Genomic DNA, 8,418 nt, shown 5'->3' on the forward strand with positions numbered 1-8,418 from the left:
AGGAAGCCATGGTGAATTTCTGAGTGGAGAAATAGCAGGATCACTGCTGTGATTCAGCAAGACCTCTCCGTGATGGTGGTTAGGGAAGAAAGCAGCCTGGTGGTTCAGGAAAGTGAAAAAGTCTGGGTTTAGGAGCAGGCCTGATGCAAGGGTGAGGTGTGATATTCCTACCTGGGAATCTTTGCAGGGCTTGTCACAGCTGACTGTTTCTGCAGCCTTCTCTGCCCAGGTGAACAGGATGGTGGAAGAGTAGGGGGCTCCATCCTTTAGGCTGGAATGCAAAGGCCGGGCGGCGGTGTAGCAGAGGGAAAATGAAACTCCCGTGTGTCCTTGGGAAAGCCACTCCTTCTGCGTCAATCTCAGTTTTCCCATTAGTGACATGAGGGTTGGGTGACCTTGGTGGGTTTGTGACGGCTTTGACCTATTTCTTCCAGACCCGCTATCATCGGATGAGGATGGCAAGCATATTTCAGCTCTTGTGTCAGTGCTGCCCAGAGCGCTGCATTGAGTTGGATTCTGAGCTGCAGTCTAGGTTCAGTGACAAAGATCTATGGTAGGTTAGCAAGGTCTGGCCTGGTTGTGCCATGTGCAGTGACAGCACGCCCCATCACTTGGAAATCTTTCCTATGCCGTGACTTCAGTCATTCTCGTTAATGCTGTCACGGTTTTTTTGCTGTATCCATGGACTGTCTTGGTTATTAATTTAAAATGGATTAGTGTTTCTTAAAAATAATTTACTTAAAAATTGTATTATTTGCATGATTGCGAAGTGAGATTGTTTAAAAAATAAAAAGATAGGGACACCTGGGTGGCTCAGCGGTTTAGCACCTGCCTTCGGCTCAGGGCGTGATCCTGGAGACCCGGGATCGAGTCGCATGTTGGGCTCCCCGCATGGAGCCTGCTTCTCCTTCTGCCTGTGTCTCTGCCTCTCTCTCTGTGTCTCTCTTGAATAAATAAATAAAATCTTAAAAAAAAGATAGATGCAGAGAAGTCTAATTTTTATTCCCAGTCCCTCCTCCCTATTCTCACTCTTCCCCTTGAAGGGAATCTTTTAAATTTATTTTTGGTCTATCTTTCTGTTGTTTCTTTTCCAAAGTTATGCAATGCATTATTATGTTTCTAAACTGTCTTTGGGCCAACAAAACCACAAAATGCTATTTATTTTTTTTCATCCAAATTTCTTTTTCAAAATAGTCTTTGTTGAGGTATAGTGTAGGTGCAGAAAAGTATACAGATCTTGAGCGTAGAGCTCCATGAATTGAAAATGTAAGAGTGAATGGACCCATCTGATGACCTCTGAGAGAACATAGCCGGTTCTCTTCTGTCATATGTTTGTGAGGTAATTGGGCTTCTTCATACGTGAAGTGCCTGTTTAAGCCTTTGGCTCATTTTTCAATTGTGTGGTCTATCTTTTTGTGATTGGTTTGTAGAGCTTTATATATACCGGAAGCGAATGTTGCTGATTATAAGTATTGCAACCATCTTCTACTCTTTTTCTTTTTTAAACTATCCTTTCAGTGGTGTCCTTTGAAAACAGAAGTTCCTAATTTTATTTTATTTTATTTTTATTTTTATTTTTTGAAGTTCCTAATTTTAAAGTAATCTGGTTTTTCAATCAATCATTTTTTTTTTTTTAGATGATCAGTAATGTTTTGTTTTGCTTGAGAAATCTTTGCGCCTCAAAGTCATGAAGAGATCCCGCTGGGTTTGCCATCTAGAAGCTTTGCTGCTTTGTCTTTAATGCTTAGGATACCTGGAACCAATCCAGGTATCCAGTGAGTAGGGGTCTAAATGACATTTCCTGCCTATAGATATTCTGCAGACCCAGAACCATTTACTGAAAAGATAATCCCTTCCCCTGCACGGCAGGCATCCCATTTTAAGAAATTTGAATATCCATTGAATGGATTTGATGTGTTAACTTATTTTTCTCCTACCTTATCATCTAGGAGTTTTATAGTTTTGTATTTCATATGTAGGTCTGTGATCCATTTTCAGTTAATTTTGGAGAAGGACGTAGGTCTGCATCCAGATTTATTTATTTAGTACATCAATGTCCAGTTGTTTCAGCATCATTTGTTGAAAGTAATCTGTTTTTGTGATATATGCTAAGATCAACATCCTGATGAATATAAGAAATGCTTAATCTACATGAAGCCACCTAAAATCCCTTGCATTCCATGCTTTGGGAAACCCCACAGTGGCATGTTGAGATCACGGCAGTGGGCGACGGAGCGTTTTCTGTTGGAGTCCATTTTAGAAAAATTGTTAAGAATTTCTTGTAAGAGAAGTTCGCATTTGTTTAGAAACTATAGGAAATATGATAAATATGAAGAAGCAAATGAAAGGCATTTATCATCCTCTTACCCTGAGCAGTAGTGCCATTTTGGTGTATTCTTTTCCAGTCCTTTCCCCCCTTCGCACATATATATTGTATCTTATAAAAAGGAGGTGATGAGAGACTACTCTTTGTACACTTAGTTTTCACTTTATATGTTTTTAGTAGCTATTTAAGTCAACAAATCATATTTTTATAAAATTGTTTTAATGGATATTGATGGCTGGTATGTCTATTGGCCCCACTTCCTCCCCACTCCTAGATGCAGATGATCACCCTCTTTAAGCCTCTGTCTTCCACAATCCCCTTTTATTTTATTTTTTAAAAGATTTTATTTATTTATTCATGAGACACACACAGAGAGAGGCAGAGACACAGGCAGAGGGAGAAGCAGGCTCCCTGTAAGGAGCCTGATGTAGGACTCAATCCTGGGACCTGGGGATCATGATCTGAGACAAAGGCAGGTGCTCAACCGCTGAGCCACCCAGGCGTCCCCACAACCCCCTTTTAATAGTACTCATTACCAAAGCTTAAGAAATAAACCCCAAAAGCCCTGTGTTCCTTTTCCTGATTCCATTTCCTTTCCTGCCCTCTTCAATAACCTATATTCTAGCATTAATAGATCTCCATTACTATATCCAAACATACCCATTAACCATGCATAGTACTGCATTGCAGGCTTTAAAATTTTATGAATATATATATATATACGCACACACACATCCTTTAAAATTTTATGTATATATATGTATGTATATATATGATGATATCCTACTGTACACATCCCTTTGTTGGTTGCTTTCTTCACCCAAAATGATACTTCTACATTTTATCCAAATTGCTGTATGTAGCTTTCATTTATTCCTTTTTAACTGCTGTCTAGGATTCCATTATTTGAATATACCACCATTGACTCACCCATGTCCTGCTGGTAGTACAAATAAGGAATGATGCCGTCTTCATGCGTCATCTGCAAGAATGTCTTTAGAGGTCATACCCAGCACCGAATAGCAGGGCTGGAGGGTGTATGTATCTTTAGCTTTACTAGATAGTGCCTGCTGACTTGCTCTCAGACATGGTCATACAGTAATCTCCCTTCTCTACTGGGATGTGTTCCGAGACCCCCAGCGGATGCCTGAAACCACAGCTAGTACCAAAACCTACATGTACTATGTGTTCTCCTGCACATACATACCCATGAGAAACTTTAATTTATAAATTAGACATAGCAAGGGATGAACAATAACTAATATCAATAGAACAATTATGACAACCTACTGAAATAAAAGTTATGTGAATGTGGTATCTCTTGCTCTTTCTCAGAATATCATATTGTACTGTATTTACCCTTCTTCCCGTGTTGAGAGGAGACCATAAAATGCCTACATGATGAGATTAAGTGAGGGGAATGACGTAGGCATGCTGACACAGCGTTAGGATATATCTGCTTCCAGGCAGGTGCCAGTTGGCTGTGGGCAACTGAAGCCGTGGAAAGAGAAGCCAGGGATAAGGGGCAGACCACTGTATAAAGTTACAGCCCATCAGCAGTGTATACACATTCCTGTCCTTCATATCCTAAATAACCCTTGGTATTGTCACATTTATAAATTCATTTTCCATTTGACGGGGGGTGAAGTGGCACCTACATCAGTCAGGACCCAGTTAGGAAATCAGACACCACACAAAGTATTTCACCCGGAGGGAATTTAATAGAGGCGATTGGCTACGTACTCGTTGGGAAGCAGATAGAGCAAGAAGGGGACACAGAGGTAACTCAGAGATAATAACCGCAGGAAGCAGGTGTCCCCTGTAGGGCTAGAGGAATGGAGGAAAAGATGGGGGGAAATCAGAACCTGGGAGTCCAGGGCAGGGTCCTTGGTGCTCAGACCGCGGAGGAGGACACCATCAGATGTTGATGTCTTGGAGGAATCTGCGGAGCCTGGTCTGGGAGCACAGAAACAGCGGGACGCTGGAGCTAGCTGCGGTCGGGGTGAGGCTGGCAGGAACAGAAGGAACAGGAGCTCAGTCCCTTCTCCTCTTGCCCGGCTTTCCAGTCTTCTCAAGTGCCTCCCCCACCCTGGAACTTAATGGGAGGCCAGCCAGTGCGGGGCCTGGGAGGTGAAGTACGTGCACTCCCCAGACCAGCAACGGAACAGAACACGGAAGGGGGTTCGGCCCGAGAGACATTAGTAGCTCCCTTAGCATCTCCCTGTGTGTGTATCACATCTAGGTTCTTTCCATTTTTATGTGTAGCTATTTTAAACAGCTCTCCACAAACGCCCTTGCACATACGTCTTCCTTAGAATAAGTTTCTGGAAGTAGAATTACAGCGTCAAAGAAAATGTATATTTTTAAGGCTTTTTGATCCGGGTTGACAATCACCGGAGGAGTCAGTTTTGGAGGAAAGGGAGTCCCCCCCCCCCCCCCCATGGTGTATTCCTGGAAACTGCATCATAGAGCAGATGGCAACTGGGAAGACCGTCTTTTTACACCGGGGTGCTACGTTCCCAAGGGGTTGCTTTCTGCCCGGGGAGTGAATGCCAGGAGAGTGTAGCTCTAGCTATTGTGTGTCGGAAAAAGAGATAGGCCTTCAGCTTCTGTGTGTCATTTACACTAGTTATATTAGTCTCTGAATTCCATAAAAAAGATATAAATATCCATTACTCAATGACCACAGAAAAGCTACAGTGAATTATGAGTCGTACTTACACAATTAGAGCGTACAAAAATATGATTCCATAGTATCATTCATGCAGTGTACCTCCGAGTGATCTATCTCGATGCAAAGTGCTCAGTATTTAATGAACTGTGGAGTTGTGTGTGTGTGTGTGTGTGTCTTAATTGGGCTTACAGGGACCAGGGGGGTGCATGGGGAGTCTAGGGGGAGCAGGAGTAGAGAGGGAAATAAGAGTCTTAGTTTGGGATGGTGGAGGAAGTGGAGGCCCGTTGGCCCATTAGGGATGCTGGAAGAATACAGGGACCTGAATGTGCTGTGGGAGGGAGGACTGTGGGGGTGAACGTGGGGCAGCGCTGAGGTGGGGGGTCCCGCCTCGTCACACGGTAGTGGCCCTCCAGCGTCCTGCCCAGGTTGGTTGGCACGGCCTCTGCTCAGCTCACGGAGGGGGAATTGCTAGTCGGGTGGCTGGGGTCACGGGACCCCTCGGCCTCCAGTCATTAGGAGCCCGGCACCCTGCCTGTTGGGCCCACACGCCTCCAAGGGGGCCGCCTCTGCTGCACTTACCTTGCAAAGGACCCTGCCGGGCCTTGAAGGAGGCTCCAGTGACTTCTCCGGCTCTTGCTGCCACATGTCCGGGGCAGCTGGGAGGAGGACACAAGACCTCTTCAAGCCCTCACAGCTCTCCGGATTGGCCCCGGACGTCTCTAGCTGGAGGTCCCGTAGGCACCTCGGCGTCACCCTGTCGCCAGGCCATGCCTCCCACGCGGGCGGGAGCTGTGCGGCTCGAATTCTGACTCTGAAGGGGTGGGGTTCTGAGACAGAAGCTATCACTTTCCACTTGGGATGATTCCGCATCTGCACACCACCCGGTCGGTCACGGACGTCCCCAGTGTCGTCGTCACACCGATTGTCCGGCTTCTTCCCGCTGCAGCCAGTTGGTAGCGAGGCCTGGGCCGTGTCTCCCCGCAGTATCTCTTGAGCCGCTGGTAACAGTCCCCGCCCCTTACTAGGCACCTCCCTTGGCTGCACTGCATGCCTCCTCTCCAGTCCCCCGTGGCCCCGCATCACGGTGTTCAACAGGGTTCCATGCCAGCTGTGCGTCCTGCTGGCCCGAGCAAGTGGGGGGATGTGGCTCAGCGGGTAGAGGGAGTTACAACTGGGGAGGACACCAGACGTCACTCCGTGGCTGCTGGGCTCCTGGAGAAGGCGAGAGGGGGGGAAAAGGTGGGTGCAGGGGGATTCTCCCCACCCATTAGTGTCAAATTATTTCTCTCCTCAAGGAAGATGAGATAAAATTTGGAGGTTCGCCTGGTGTTGTGGTTCTGTCTCTACATAGGAAACACTTGAGTTGCTTTTTATTTTTATTAATTATTAATTTTTTATTTATTATTTTATCGATTTTATTTATTCATGAGAGACACACAGAGAGAGGCAGAGACCCAGGCAGAGGGAGAAGCAGGCTCCATGCAGGGAGTCACGGCCTGAGCCGAGGGCAGACGCTCCACCCCTGAGCCACCCTGGGGCCCCCACTTGAGTCGTGTTTTAAAGGTATCAGTGCAGGTTCTGATTCAGCCCACCTAGGACCCTGCATGTCTACCCAGCATCCTCGAGCGAGGGAAGGGCCCGCACCAGCATCCTGTTCCACAGCCCTCCTGCCTCTGGGGTGAGCGCTGTTATTTCCACTTTGCAGATGTAGGAGCCGAGCCGCGGAGAGACGATGACTGGCTCAAGGGCGTGCAGCTGGTAAGGGCCAGAGCCTGAACTTGAACCCAGATCTGCCGACCTGGCGCTAGGGCCACCATGGGGTTGGGGTGGGGGCCTGCGGTCCTTGGGCTTGTTGGTCGCTGGGGCAGCTCGGGAGGGGCTTGTGGTGCAGGGGGGGGCGTGCGGGGTTACAAACTTGGTGACAGGGCTGTTCTTGGACAGCAGGGGGGGTGGAGGACGCATGGGACTGAAGATGCATGGTAAGCCGTCCTGTGGGACGTCCGTCCGTCCAGGAGGGAATCGGGGTCGCCGCAGGCCCACGGGGCGGTGGGGCCTCACTGAAGGTCGAATGCGGTGGTCTGTCCTCGGCCGGGGGGCAGGGGAACCAGCCTGCCTCCGACACGGTTTGGGGGCCCGGGGCCCTGAGATAAACCAGGCCCAGGCTCCGATGCTGCTCAGCCGAGCAGAGCAGGCCCCTAGGTGTGCAAGGACGCAGCCCCGAGGAGACCCGCTGAGCGGCCCCTCCCCAGCCCGGCGGCTGCAGGTGCACTTCGCATGATCCCCGCCTCCTGGGTTCCAGCGGCCTCCCTGGAGAGGGGCCTAGGGGGAGCGTCCAGCACCCTGGGAAGATGGGCTGACCGCTGCCCCGACGGCCTTTCAAGTCTCCCCGCTTGGCTGCCGGGGGCTTAGGATGTCTCCCGTTCAAAGGCTGGTGGGCTGAGCCAGCCGCCGGGGGAGCTTCAGGCACCTTGGCGGGAAGCCTGTCAAGACGTGGCGGGTGTCTGGGTCTGGCTTGTGGGGAGACGGGAGAGGGATCACAGGGAGTCCTTTGGACCCCGTGGGCTGCGGGGTGTGGGAGTTGTTCCCCTGACGTCAGGCCCGCTGGTGGGTCCGACTTCCACGCGAGGTTCGGCCACGGGGCTCGGCCTGGAGGGAGGGAAGGGCAGTGGCCTGAGCTCTGGGAGCCAGGGGTGACTCTGTGAGGCCCCATTTCCAGGTCCAGATGGAGAAACAGGGCCCAGAGCGACCACGTGACCCGTCCAGGGCCTGGCAGCCGCTTCCCAGCAGGACCGGACTCCCAGCAGGGGCAGGGCCGAGGCTCAGGCTCTTGGGGCCACTGACTCATGTATTTGTTTTTCCCACAGAGATTTATTGAGCCTCTGAAATAGGTGCCAGGCACATTCTAGAAAAGGGGCTGCTGTCCTCGGAGACGTGTGCCAGGAACCGCTTAGCAGAACATCCCAGCTCTGCCCCAGCTTGGCCCCTGCCTTTGTTTCCAGGTCCCCTCCACGCGCTGTGGTCCAAGTCACGGAGCTGCCCTTTGTCCTTTGGATTCGCCGGCCGTTTAACCGGATGTTCCTTCTGCTGGAAATGCCCTCGCCTCCCGTCTTGGCCCCAACGAGCCCTCTCACCTGTCGGGTGCGGCGGTGTCCCCTGAGAGAGGAGCGCTCCTGCTTCCCCTCCAGCAAGGTTCCTGTTGTATCATCTGCGCGCGTGTCAGTGTCTGAGTCGCGGAGTCGCCAGCAGATCTCAGAGCCGCGCAGTGTTTTAGGGCCTCCCCCGAGGGCACACAGCTCCTTACGGTTTGAGTCGGGATCTGAACTTGGGGCCTTCTAACCCCCAAGCCAACAAAGCTGGGTAACCCCCGGAAGCCGTGGCGGCTACAGTAGGCGGTATCTTCTCTGCAGTGGGCACCTGG

General features: G+C 50.1%; 1 long non-coding RNA gene across 1 annotated transcript; it reads left to right on the forward strand.

Moving 5' to 3' along the window:
- Nucleotides 1–6,709: 6,709 nt before the first annotated feature.
- LOC140602123 (uncharacterized) lies at nucleotides 6,710–8,204 on the forward strand. Its single transcript, XR_012005119.1, has 2 exons — nucleotides 6,710–6,758; nucleotides 8,000–8,204. It is a non-coding gene; the product is annotated as an uncharacterized lncRNA (long non-coding RNA).
- Nucleotides 8,205–8,418: the final 214 nt, after the last annotated feature.

Source organism: Canis lupus, chromosome 13, assembly GCF_048164855.1.
Source record: "Canis lupus baileyi chromosome 13, mCanLup2.hap1, whole genome shotgun sequence".
Taxonomy (NCBI): Eukaryota; Metazoa; Chordata; class Mammalia; order Carnivora; family Canidae; genus Canis; species Canis lupus.